Source organism: Mauremys mutica, chromosome 22 (assembly GCF_020497125.1).
Source record: "Mauremys mutica isolate MM-2020 ecotype Southern chromosome 22, ASM2049712v1, whole genome shotgun sequence".
In the NCBI taxonomy this organism is placed as follows: domain Eukaryota; kingdom Metazoa; phylum Chordata; order Testudines; family Geoemydidae; genus Mauremys; species Mauremys mutica.
Genome location: NC_059093.1, coordinates 23,866,134 through 23,879,085, shown reverse-complemented (window position 1 = coordinate 23,879,085; position 12,952 = coordinate 23,866,134). Strand labels below are relative to the sequence as shown.

Below are 12,952 nucleotides of genomic sequence, written 5' to 3'. Positions count from 1 at the left end.
CAGCACAGCCAGGGCCTGGGGAGGAGGCCTGGGACATGTGAGGGAGAGACTGTGACCTGCCCTGACCCTCCAGAGACGCTGGTTGTGATCTCCCTGCACCACAGAACAGGGTGACGTGTTTTCCTTTCCCATCTTTCCTTGTGTTTTACATTGATTGCTGGGTAATAAATGGTGTTTGCTTGAAGCACATGCAATGAGGAGTGGGTCAGGGAAGTGCCCAGAGTGGAGACACTGTAGCCCCTGTTCAAGTGATCATGACAAGATTGGGGGTCATCAAACCCCCCAGGATTCCTGGGCCCAGCCTTGTTGGGGTGACGAGGTCTCTGCCACAGAGGAGAGTAGAAAGAGTGTCCTTGGGGTCAGGCAGCCTCTGGGTAAGGGGGTGGGGACTCAGATCCTTTCTCCAGCCAATTGCACCAGGGAAGTTCCCCACAATAGCCAGACCCGAACCCCCTGTACACTTGTGCTCTGTCCTCATTGCTTCTCTGTCTCTCTTCCCCTCATCTCTGCTGCTCCCCCTCTGGGCTTTCTCAGCACCTGGCCCCACAGCGCTTCCTGGCAGCCAGAGACTGTGTGTTCTAGGCCTGCTCCTGTGGATGTGGCCTCTCTCCTGATTCCTGAGGAAAGGAACCTTTCCAGGAAATGGCCACAGCTTCTGGGAATCTGCATGTGGCTGGTGGACAGCACCAGGAATCATTGGCTCCTGGCACACAAGGCCTCTTAAAAAGCTGAGCACCCAGACAGGGGCTTGAACCCTGGACCCTCAGATTAAGAGCCTGAGGCTCTACCCACTGAGCTACCTGGGCTTGTTAAGACCAGCTTCACCGTTCAGCATAAGAGCGAGCAGGCAGGCAAAAGAGAGGCACAAAAAGTCCCCGGAACCCCTCCTCTTTTTCTGCACAGCCACTGCCTGTCAGCAGGATTCCTCCTCCCTCCTGTGCCTCAGTGCGACTAAATCTCCGCACCTAGACAGCCGGTCCGTCCGCTGCACCCCAATCCCCCATGCCTGAGCCTCCCTGCCAAAGCCATGCACCTGGCCCCATACAATTAAGTCTCACGTGTCGCTGGGAACTCGACTTCTTGTGCCCAGAGAGTCTTGGCCCCCCTCAGCAGGTGACCTGAGAAACACAATGTCGGCCTTTTCCAAAGAAGTGCTTGGAGGGGTTTTTCTCATGTTACCATGTGGCCTAATGGATAAGGTGTCTGAGTGTGGATCAGAAGATTGAGGGTTTAAGTCCCTTGGTGGTTGTGTTTCTGCAGTTTTACCGTTGTGCTGAACGTCCTGCTCCTTGCAGGGCTGGAACCTCTTCTTGGCCGCTCAGACCAATGCTCTGGCTTTAGCTAGAGCCCCGGGAAGGAGTTGGGGGGTGGGCGTCACAAAGGCTGGGGCATGAGCCCCAAGTGCTTCCAGTCTCGCCTTTGCCTTTCCTGACTTGCCAAAGAAAGTGGGCGGCTGCCCGGGCTAGCGTGTGCGCCTGTCCCTGTGCTGGAGGGTACTTGCTATGTAGCGTCTTTGGAGCCTGGGTGTTTCTCTGCTTCTCGCCAGCTGGGGAAAAGCCTCTTGGGGTAAAATCTCCTGCCCCACTGCCAAAGTGAGCATGGAGAGTGGGACCACTCAGAGGCCCCACCATGGCGGGCTGGCCCTGCTTTCCTACCATCTTGGGACATTGGCCACAGAGCATCAGCAGCTGCCCCCCATGCTGGTGACCTTCAGTGAGTGTTTGGCATGGCAGGGAGCAGCCTGGCTGGGTGTTTTTGTGCCTGTCTGAAGGCCACACCTAGGCATGGTCCTGCCCTCCTCTAGCCCTGACCTCAGTTGCTCTGTGGCTTTTAAGCCTTCCCTTGGAGCTGTCAGCACCAGCCGCCTCTGCTCTAGGTGCCCAGAGGAGGAGAGGTGTTGCTGGGTCACTTTTACAGATGCCCCTTCCCTGGTACTACCATTGCTCAGCTGCACAGAGGAGCTTCCATCCCCAATCCCTGCCTGTCACTGCCCAGCAGCCCTCTGGCACCATTCCTGAGGGTCACCCTGCCTGGCTCTCTCCCTGCCATGTTGGGAAAGACAGCTCCCATCTCTCCTTGTTAAAGGTCAGGTTGTCCAATTAGGGGCAGAAGCCCATTCTATGTTTTCCTACTGCACAGCCCAAGCTTAGGGACTCACCTTGGGTGCAGGCACTGCTGTGCTCCCAGAAAACAAGCCACCCCTGTACAAAGAGGGATGACAGGGCCTGCCAAAGCCTGGGATTGAACCAGGGACCTTTAGATCTTCAGTCTAACGCTCTCCCAACTGAGCTACTTTAGCAGCTGCATGAAATGTTTTGGCCTGTTGCTTCTCTGTCTGGGGTGTTTTTGTCAGCAATTGCACACAATAAGGACAGGAAAACAAACGGCTGCTCCACACCCCCACCGGAGGAACCCGACGCCCTTAGCTGTGGGGAGTAAGAAGTGGCTGTTGGCTGACAGGGCCTGTCCCCGAGGAGCTGGAACAGCAGCTGCCGCCTCCCCCTCGGCTCCAGGCTGTGGGAAATGCTCATTGCCTGGCTGCATGGGCGGCTGCTGCTCCGTGCTCTGGAGAGCGTCTGTATTGCTCTGTCCACCCCCCGTCTTCACTGAGCCAGTCTGGTAAGGTCCCAAGTGCCCCCTCCGGCCTGGCAGCTGAGAGTCTGTGCAGACATCAGCCCCCCTGCCGGCCCCACAGGCAGCAGCAGCACCAGCCCCCCAGCACCACAGGGGCACTCAATGCACTTCCTGTGGGGAAATGGCTCCTTGGCGTCCAGCTGCTAGAGTGAGAGCCAGGAGAGAGCAGTGTCTGGCTCACCATGGGGGAGAGAAGAGACCTGGTGAGTGCGGATCTCCCTCAGCCTCCCCTGCAATGCTGGTCAGTTGTATTGTCACTGTGAGAGTCAGTGCTTCCCTTCAGGGCCGGCCCAGAACAACTCCCCCCTTTCCTCCCCAGGCCCTGCCCCCACTCCACCCCTTCCTCCAAACTCCCACCCCTGTCCCCTCCTGCCCCATTCCTCTCCCTCTCCCACCTCTATCCGTCTCTGCTCCTCCCCCTCCCCGCCCAGCGCCTCCTGCACCCCACTGAACAGCTGATCACTGGCAGGTGGGAGGCGCTGAAGGGGAAGAGGAGGAGCTTGTCGGCAAGGCCTGTAGTGGGGTGGGGGGGAGGGAGCTAGCTGCCAGTGGGGGCTGAGCACCTATTTTTGCTCTGTTGGTTCTGCAGCCCCGTAGCTCCCATAGAGTCACTGACTTGGCTCCTTTCGTGCCCTAGAGAAAGGAGCAGAACCAGGGCTATGGCTGATCTATGGGGCACCAGGTGAGTGGCAGAGGCTTCAGGCGCTGAGAGTTTGCCTGACCCCTCAGGGACACAGTGTGAGGTGGTGTCCCAGGCATCTCTATGAAAGGAGCAGAACAGGATTTACTTGGGGTGGGGAGAGAATTGAGAGTGTCTCAGGGGGTTGTACAGAGGTATTGCCCGGGTGAGAGACTGGCTAAAACACAGGCCTCGCTGTGACCAGGATTGCGAACCTGCGCAGGGGAACCCTATTGGATTTCAACTCCAACGCCTTAACCACTCGGCCATCACAGCTGTGAGCACAAAACTACCCCAATGCCAGAGAAACTGGTAAAGAATCACAATGCCCAGGTGTGAAGTCATCTGAACTACAGAATTCCCACCGCAAACCTGGCTCCCAAAGCACAGGGGGGGATTGGGGGTTTGTTCTCTTTGCTTAGCCATGTGCAGTCGCACAGAGAGCACGTTTAAAAGTCTCCCGTCCCACAGAGTGGGAAGGGGAAATGATTCTCAACTTGAAGCCTGACGTAGGGTGACCAGACGTCCTGATTTTATCGGGACTGTCCCAATATTTGCTCTCCCCCCGACACATACTCTAACCACTGGCCCCCACTCCCTTCCCAGGGCTGGAGATAGAACCCAGGAATTCTGACCACAAACCCCCCTCCCCTGCTCTGACCACTAGACCCCACACGCCCCTTTTAGATTTTAGGCTCGCTGCCTCTTCTGTCCATGCACCCCACCTGTCTATCCCTTTGCCGCCCCTGGGCAGGGAGCAGGCTGGCTGGGTGTCTTTGTGGCTGCCTGCTGGCCATGGTCCTCTCCTGCTCTGGCCCTGCCCTCAGTTGCTCTGTAGCTTTTAAGCCTTCCCTTGTAGCTGTCAGCACCAGCCGCCTCTGCTCTAGGTGCGCTGAGCAGGAAAGGTGTGTTGGGCTCCAGCCTGTGACTCTTCCTCCATCCTGCCTAGCCCTGACTATCAAGACTGGCCCTGGCACTCAGGGCCGGCTCCAGACCCCAGTGCACCAAACGCGCACTTGGGGCGGACTTTTGCTGGCAGGCGGCTCCGGCGGACCTTCCGCAGTCATGCCTGCGGGAGGTCCACCGGAGCCGCGGAACCAGCGGAACCTCCGCAGGCACGTCCTGCTTGGGGCAGCAGGATTCCTAGAGCCGCCCCTGCTGGCACTCTTTCCTTCAAGTGCCAGGTGGACTAGAGGTAATGTGGCTGCAAGCAAAATGGCCAAACTTGTGGGCATCAGGTGAAGCTGTGAGAATCCCAAGCATCTGGTCAAACCACATGACTGCAGGTATCCCCAGCAACCAGGGTAACAAGTTTTAGAGCCTCAACCCATTGTGGCCATCACAACCTGGCCCTCGTGGGTGAGTCACCCAGCAGGAGGGGAAAGATTTGCTCTTGCACAGCTGGAGACAAGGAAATTGAGCCCTGTGAACTTCAGGGCTTTAGCACAATCCAACACAAGGTCCCACTGAGATTTGAACTCAGATTGCAGGATTTAGAGTCCTGAGGGATGCCCGTTACACCATGGGACCAGCTCATACTGCTGTATCTGTGCATCAGTGACCCTCACGGGGCCGGCTCAAGTAAGGGACTGTTGGCCCCTTACTAAAACTTAGTGGGGTTTTTGGTTGGCTAGTTCCCAGTCCCAATAGAAGGGGGAAGGGCCAATGGGAAATCAGGCCCCTGAGACTGACAGTCCCCAGGGGCAATGGGGAGAGGCCAAAGCTCCAAGTTAGCTGCACTGACAGGCCAGGCAGTGTAATGAGGGAGTCACCAGGCCAGGGGGTCCCATCCTCTGTGGGAGCTGGAACTGCCTGGGCCAGAGTGGGGCGGAGCTAAGGAGAGAGCAGGAGCCCGAGAAGAGCCGGGGAGCAGAGCTGTGCAGGTGTAGTGCCAGAAACTGCTCCCTGTAGGACTTTGCTACCTGCAGCAGTTACTGAGACCTGAGGTTGTTCTTATTTGCTGACTTGTCCTAATTGGCTCAAACTTGACAGTGGTGGGGGATGGAAGCATAAAGGCTTCGTCCTCCAAACGACCCTGCCTGGTGTCCATCTGTATCTTTTACCTCTTAACACAGGATTGTAAACAACAGAGTGAGGTCATTTAAACATCATTTATTTTGCAGCTTCATTTACTGTGCTAACAATGTAGCATCCTGACACTGATACTTTTGCCCATGTGACCTGTGGGTTGGATTCATTTTAGTGGGATGTGGGACATGTGGAGGATAATTTAAACTCTTAATTTCCTTATGGTTTCCCTGCAATATACTTCTCTGCTGGTGTGATTTCTGACCATTGCACGTCTATTATATTTATTACAATAGCACAAGTAAGTCACACAAGTGACATAGTCTAGGGGCTTGGCTACACTTGCAAGTTAGAGCCCATTAAAGCAGCCCCGGGGGTCCTAACTCCTGAGGTGTCCACACTCGCAACACACATGGAGCGCCTGGGCTCTGCAGGTGGAGCGCTCTGGGTAATCCACCTCCATGAGAAGTATAAAGCTCGCTGAGCCCTGCTGAAACGCCCGGGCATGAGTGTGGACGACGTGTTGCATCACTGCACTATGTTTGGCATCAGGAAATGTCCCATAATCCCCTGAAGCCAAGTGCCCACTCTGGCCATTGTTTTGAAATCGGCTGCAGGCATGCAGATATCCCCTTTCAAAGCTCCGTTTCTGACAGCCGGCTGCTTATCTGCTCCGGGACAAAGCAACCATTAGTGTGGAATGCTGCTGTTGTGAATGTGTGTGTGGGGGGGAGGGGGGGTCTGCTGCTGTCCGAACACACAAGACAGCATGCTGACACACTCTCAGCCCCCCAAACACACTGTCACTCCCCCCACGTACACACAACACACTCCCTGTCACACTCCACCCCCGTCCCCCATTTGAAAAGCACGTTGCAGCCACTTGCACACTGGGATAGTTACCACAGTGCACTGCTCTCTGTGGCATTGCCAGAGCTGCTAATGTGGCCACTCCAGTGCGCTTGCAGCTGTCAGTGTGAACACACGGCAGCGGTTTCCCTGCTGTGGTTTAACTCCCAGCGCTCTACCTCTGCAAGTGTAGCCAAGCCCTAAATTTCCCAAACCAACCGAACTCAGTAACTGCCCTCCACCACCACGTGCAGGGAGTAGGGGCACCGTGGAGCACACGCCGCACTTGCTGGCTCAGCCTTGTGCATGGTGGGGTGGCCACCTCCCCATTGATGAGACCTGGTCCCACCATCTCCATGGAGCTCCAGTCTGCCCTGCTGCCATCCCTGTCTGTGTTGTCTTCTCTAGCAGTTGACTGGAAGGTGAGCACTGGCCGCATGCCATGTAGCCGTGTTGTCTCGAAGGGCGAAAGCAGGAGGAATGGTGCCTTCATAGCCCACCTAATATTCCATAACATAGTTAAGGAAAATATTTCTCAATGAATTCTCAGTAAAAGATCAGAGGCAGCCAGTGTCCGCATCAGTCTACGAGCATTGGTATTTTCTTGAAATTTGTCAGACCAACCTATCTAACACCCATTTGAAGTTCTTCTTTTCACACTGTTGGCTCATTCTCAGGGTCTGCTTTGCCTCCAGACAGATCCATTCTCTTTCAGGACAGCCTTGCTCTTTCTGTCCGTGTCACTCACTGAGGTGTCGAAGTAAACACTCCCCTTCCTTCTATTCTCAGACAAACACTAGTATTAAGTGTTTGCTACTGATGGGTCTAGAAAGGATTTGTCAAGTGGAAGATGCTGTTTCTGGGGGATTGCTCCCAAGATCCAGTACTTTGGGTTCAAACATCTCCCAGCTTCCTTGGGGAACATAACACCAAGGCTTTGTTGCAATATACAAGGAGGAAGGAGTTTTTCCACCCCAGCTGAGACTTGAACCCACAATCTCTGGCTTAGAAAGCCAATGCCTTAGCCATTAGGCCACTGGGGCCCTGAAAAGCAGGAAAAAGAAGGATGGAAATTCCCTCTCAGGATTGCACATTCCTCACATTCACTCAGAAGCCAAATACCCATTTAATGGCCTTACAGAAACGTCTGCATCCCCTGGCAGTGAGGCAACAGGGCAGGTGGCTGACAGAGCTGAGCACCACCTTTCTGCCAGCCATCTTTAGAGAAGAACCCCACCCTAGAGTCACCCCTCCCTCCTTCAGCACCTCCACGGCTGTGGCTCTGAGTGGCAGTAGAATGCTTAGGGGGCGAATCCGGGGCTGGAAGGGGGGTAAGGTCGCCCTGTAAGGAGTAACCAGGTGGGGCAGACCCAGGGGGAGGCTGTGGGCTGCTGATTGGTTGTTGGGATCCGAGCTTTAGATCAAAGCTGCACAGTGACCTGACACCCAGGGTTATAAGGCCGACATAGTGACCCCCTTACTGGCCTCGGTGACCCCCAAACCCTTGTCACTAAGGGCATTGAGGAGTCTCTGTCCCTTAATAACTTCTGGGAGCTCCCCAGCAGGCTGCAGGCGTCAGCCGCTTCCTGCCGCACAGGTTAGACTCTTGGGGCTGTGCCAGCCGCCCCCTCACTTGCAGGCCCAGTGTAAGAAGAAGGAGGCCCGGTGCTGGCAGAAGAGGGTTTTGATTAATCGACCTATGTGTGATGGGCACAGGACGCTCCCACTCAGTAGCACAGCTGGGGGGGAGCAGGGGAAGCAGCTAAGGGCGCCGGGTTCCTCCGTTGGGGGTGTGGAGCAGCCGTTCGTTTTCCTGTTCGCACTCCTCTGCGGTGTGAAAATCGGGGAGTGGAGGCAGAAGCCCCACTTCCCTCCCGAAATGACACCCAGTGGGGGAAGCCAGGACAACAGGGCGGGGCGGCAGGTGGTGGCCAGACTCTCACCGCCAGGGTCTAGTCTAGCTCAGGGTCCAGCTCAACTTCCTCCCTGCGCCACTGGCCCCCAGTCCCCTTCCACCACCAGGTCAACCCGGGCACTAGGGCAGGAACAGGGTGAGGCAGCAAGTCAAGCTGAGCAAGGCAGGGAAAAGCGAGTCTTGTCTTCATGGGCTGCTCACAATGATGTCCTTTTTGTGTGCAACTGCTGCAAAAACATCTCGAGCAGAGAAGCAACAGGCCAAAATATTACCATGCAGCTGCCCAAGTAACTCAGTTGGGAGCGCATTAGAGTGAAGTTCTAAAGGTCCCTGGTTCAATCCCAGGCTTTGGCAGGACCTTTCATCCCTCTTTGCACAGTGGTGGCTTGTTTTCTGGGAGCACAGTGGTCCCTGCACCCAAGGTGAGTCCCTGTGCTTGGGCTCTGCAGTAGGAAAAGATATTGTGGGCTTCTGCCCCTAATTGGCTGGCCTGACATTTAACAATGAGGGACAGGAGCTGTCTCTCCTAAGTGAGTTATTGGTGGACCCAATATGGCAGGAAGAGAGTGCTAGAGGGGGTGCTGGGCAGTGACAGGCGGGTATAGAGGATGAAAACTCTTCTGTGCAGCTGAGGGAGGGCAGTACCAGGGAAGGGGCATGTGTGAAAGTGGCCCTGTGGAAGGGAGTTGGGGGCCCAGGAGGAGGCACTTGATGTTCAGTGTCTTGGAGCAGCTGGACTTGGACATGGTGGGTGTTCAGGAAATGCACATTAACAGCTCTAGGGTAGCTTGATGGGCAGAGGGTGATTGGAGGAAGGGCCCATCTCTCTGGTCCTCCAGGCCAGGGAAGAATGATGGGGTTGGAGTCTTGTTCTTCACATTCGCAGTGCGAGTACAGAAGGGGCTGGAGCTCTGACCAGGGAGGGCATTACTGGTGGCTTTGTGCTCCATGGCACTGGTTACTGCTATATTAGTGTGTATGGTCCCCAGTTAAGGCATGAAAGGAAAGTTCTATGAAGGAACTGGCTCCCTTCTTCTAAACTGCACGGTGTTTGGTGTCGGGGGTGGATTTCAATTGTTGCACCGGCCTGAGGACTGCTGGTCCTGTTTTCCCGACAGTCAGAGGAAATTCTTCTATGATGAGCACTACCTGACACAGGTCTGTAGCGAGGTTGCCTTAGAGGACGTGTTTCTCCACAGTGGAACCAGTGGAGGGTTGGCAGTAGCCACCTATTCCTCTGACCCGAGCTCACACCAGCCGCAGAGGGGATACACCTTTCTGCAGGGACAGGCCAGGAGTCGCACTGACCGGATTTCCGTGAAGGAGAGCACGTCGACAGCCCAGTGCAGGGTGGAGCCAATGGACTGTTCGGATCACGCAGCTCTCACCATGTGCTCAATGTGGGCAATTCCCTGACCCAGGGCAGAGGATATTGAAGCTGAACATCCAGAGCTTGCAAGATAAAGGAGCAGGGGGGCGAGGCCTGGCGGTGTTGGCAGAACGGGAAAGCATCAGAGGGTTCTGTGGTTACCAGGGGGATTGGTGGGAGTCGGTGAGGGAGGAGTTGGCGGCTTTGTTCCGGCGGCTGGGGAAACACCACAACATTAAAGAAACCAACAGTGCAAAGTCCTGCAGTGTGACCAGTGGGATTTCCACAAGAGCATCCAGGCAGGGGAGCCAGTCAGCGTGTGACTGTACGACCGGATCAAGCGACAGCTGGCCGAGTTCCAGGAGATGAGGCTGCAGCTGGCCGATATGAGCGGGAGCATCGAGTGAAGGGAGGAGCAGCCTCCCCTGACATTTTTGCAGCCTGCAGGGAATGGAGACAAAGCAGGGGGATGCAGGGACTCAGGGCAGGACCCACGGATCCGGTAGTGCAGGACCACAGTCACTGGAGGAGGACAGAGAGTCCCATGAGAGGAAGCTGATGGTGGGAAGCAATAAGTGCAGAGTGCAAACCAGCCAAGAGTCGGAGGTGTCTAGAAAATGAAATAGCAGCAGGTTCCATAGTGTAATTGGCAGCACTCAGGACTTTGAATCCTGGAATCTGAGTTCAAATCTCAGTGGGACCTTCTGGAGATATGTTGGTTTGCTGCAAAGCCCTGGACTCCAATATGCTTGGCTACCTTCATGCTGGGTGACTGATGCCAACTAGAGGTAGGTCTTTAGTCTGTTGGTTCAATGTGCTGGTGGCTATAGGTTGGGATCCTAGAACTTAACAGTCTGGGGCGGCAAGCCGTGGGGGGTGGCCCTGCCGGTCCTTGCAAGGGCGGCAGGCAGGCTGCCTTTGGCTGCACCCCTGCGGTAGGTCCACCAGTCCCGCGGATTCGGCGGCAATTCGGCAGCGGGTGCGCCAAAGCCGTGGGACAGACAGACCTCCCGCAGGCAAAGGCGACGAAACACCATGAGAAGATTTGCTGCATCGAAACTCATCTCTCCCTGGTAGATTGTGTTGTGCTGTGAAGTACATGACCTACTTTGTTTACTTCACTTTACCTGCTCATGTCACACTAGGATAAATGGGCTATTGTCAGAACTCTGATTTACGCTGGCCTGGCTTGCATGGTAAAGATGAAAGCGCTTCTTCAAGGCTCCCAGGCACAGCTGCCTTCAGGGAGGAGACCTGGCAATTCAATATGGGGCACCTGAGCAGCTCTGCAGAGCACTGCTTCAGGCCACTAGCTCAGCCCTGGTTCATAAGGTGACAGAAATAATACTTAGTGACACTGCAAATACATGGCATATAACGATACTAACTGCTGTTCATGTTCTGCCCAGGGATTGATTAAATTAATGGAATGTTTATTTTAGCCTCTCTGTGTCCTGGTTTCAGCCCACGTGGAAGAAGAAGATATTCGGGAAAGCTGCAAGAATTTGGCTGTTATCACTCCTTCCCCAAGCATACCGTGACTCTTATAAGGAAGCCTGCTCTCTTGATTTGTCCAGTCTAATTTCCATAGCAAAAGAGATTCATGTAAGTATCCATTCCAAAGTGAGAACATAAGAACAGCCAAAGGTCCATCTAGCCCAGTATCCTGTCTTCCAACAGTGGCCAGTGCCAGGTGCCCCAGAGGGAATGAACAGAGCAGGGAATCATCTGGTGATCCATCCCCTGAGGCATTCCCAGCTTCTGGCAAACAGGCCAGGGACGCCAACCCTGTCCATCCTGGCTAATGGCCCTTGATGGACCTATCAGCCATGATAGGACCTATCAGCCAGGTCCTCAAGGAATCAATCCTGAACCACTTAAAAGAGGGGAAAGTGATCAGGAACAGTCAGCATGGATTCACCAAGGGCAAGTCATGCCTGACTAACCTAATTGCCTTCTATGACGAGATAACCGACTCTGTGGATGAGGGGAAAGCAGTGGATGTACTATTTCTGGATTTTAGCAAAGCTTTTGATACAGTCTCCCACAGTATTCGTGCCAGCAAGTTAAAGAAGTCTGGGCTGGATGAATGGACGGTAAGGTGGATAGAAAACTGGCTAGATGGTCGGGCTCAACGGGTAGTGATCAATGGTTCCATGTCTAGATGGCAGCCGGTATCAAGTGGAGTGCCCCAAGGGTCGGTGCTGGGGCCGGTTTTGTTCAATATCTTCATTAACGATCTGGAGGATGGTGTGGACTGCACCCTTAGCAAGTTTGCAGATGACACTAAACTGGGAGGAGTGGTTGATACGCTGGAGGGTAGGGATAGGATACAGAGGGACCTAGACAAATTAGAGGATTGGGCCAAAAGAAATATGATGAGGTTCAACAAGGACAAGTGCAGAGTCCTGCACTTAGGACGGAAGAATCCCATGCACTGCTACAGACTAGGGACCGAATGGCTGGGTAGCAGTTCTGCAGAAAAGGACCTAGGGGTTACGGTGGACGAAAAGCTGAATATGAGTCAACAGTGTGCCCTTGTTGCCAAGAAGGCTAATGGCATTTTGGGTTGTATAAGTAGGGGCATTTCCAGCAGATCAAGGGATGTGATCATCCCCCTCTACTCAGCACTGGTGAGGCCTCATTTGGAGTACTGTGTCCAGTTTTGGGCCCCACACTACAAGGAGGATGTGGATAAATTGGAGAGAGTCCAGCGGAGGGCAACAAAAATGATTAGGGGGCTGGAGCACATGACTTATGAGGAGAGGCTGAGGGAACTGGGATGGTTTAGTCTGCAGAAGAGAAGAATGAGGGGGGATTTGATAGCTGCTTTCAACTACCTGAAAGGGGGTTCCAAAGAGGATGGATCTAGACTGTTCTCAGTGGTAGAAGATGACAGAACAAGGAGTAATGGTCTCAAGTTGCAGAGGGGGAGGTTTAGGTTGGATATTAGGAAAAACTTTTTCACTAGTAGGGTGGTGAAGCACTGGAATGGGTTACCTAGGGAGGTAGTGGAATCTCCTTCCTTAGAGGTTTTTAAGGTCAGGCTTGACAAAGCCCTGGCTGGGATGATTTAGCTGGGTTTGGTCCTGCTTTGAGCAGGGGGTTGGACTAGATGACCTCCTGAGGTCCCTTCCAACCCTGAGATTCTATGATTCTATGATTCTATGAACTTATCTAGTTCATTCTTTAACCCAGTTATAGTCTTGGCCTTCACAACATCCTCTGGCAAAGAGTTCCATAGGTTGACTGTGCGTTGTGTGAAGAAATACTTCCTTTTGTTTGTTTTAAACCTGCTGCCGAGTAATTTCATTTGGTGACCCCCTAGCTCTTGTGTTGAGAAGGAGTAAATTCCACACATTTCATCATGTTATAGACGTCTATAATATCCTACCCGCTTAGTGACCTCTTTTCCAAGTGAAAATCTCAATTTGATTAATCTCTCCCCATACAGAAGCTATTCCATACCCCCATGTCA

General features: G+C 54.1%; 4 non-coding genes across 4 annotated transcripts; 1 reads left to right on the top strand and 3 right to left on the bottom strand.

Moving 5' to 3' along the window:
• Positions 1-733: 733 nt before the first annotated feature.
• TRNAK-CUU lies at positions 734-806 on the bottom strand. Its single transcript has one exon. It is a non-coding gene; the product is annotated as a tRNA-Lys (tRNA).
• Positions 807-2,226: 1,420 nt separating this feature from the next.
• On the bottom strand, positions 2,227-2,299 carry TRNAF-GAA. The gene has a single exon. It is a non-coding gene; the product is annotated as a tRNA-Phe (tRNA).
• Positions 2,300-3,506: 1,207 nt separating this feature from the next.
• TRNAS-UGA lies at positions 3,507-3,589 on the bottom strand. Its single transcript has one exon. It is a non-coding gene; the product is annotated as a tRNA-Ser (tRNA).
• A 6,516-nt stretch (positions 3,590-10,105) lies between these two features.
• TRNAQ-UUG lies at positions 10,106-10,177 on the top strand. Its single transcript has one exon. It is a non-coding gene; the product is annotated as a tRNA-Gln (tRNA).
• Positions 10,178-12,952: the final 2,775 nt, after the last annotated feature.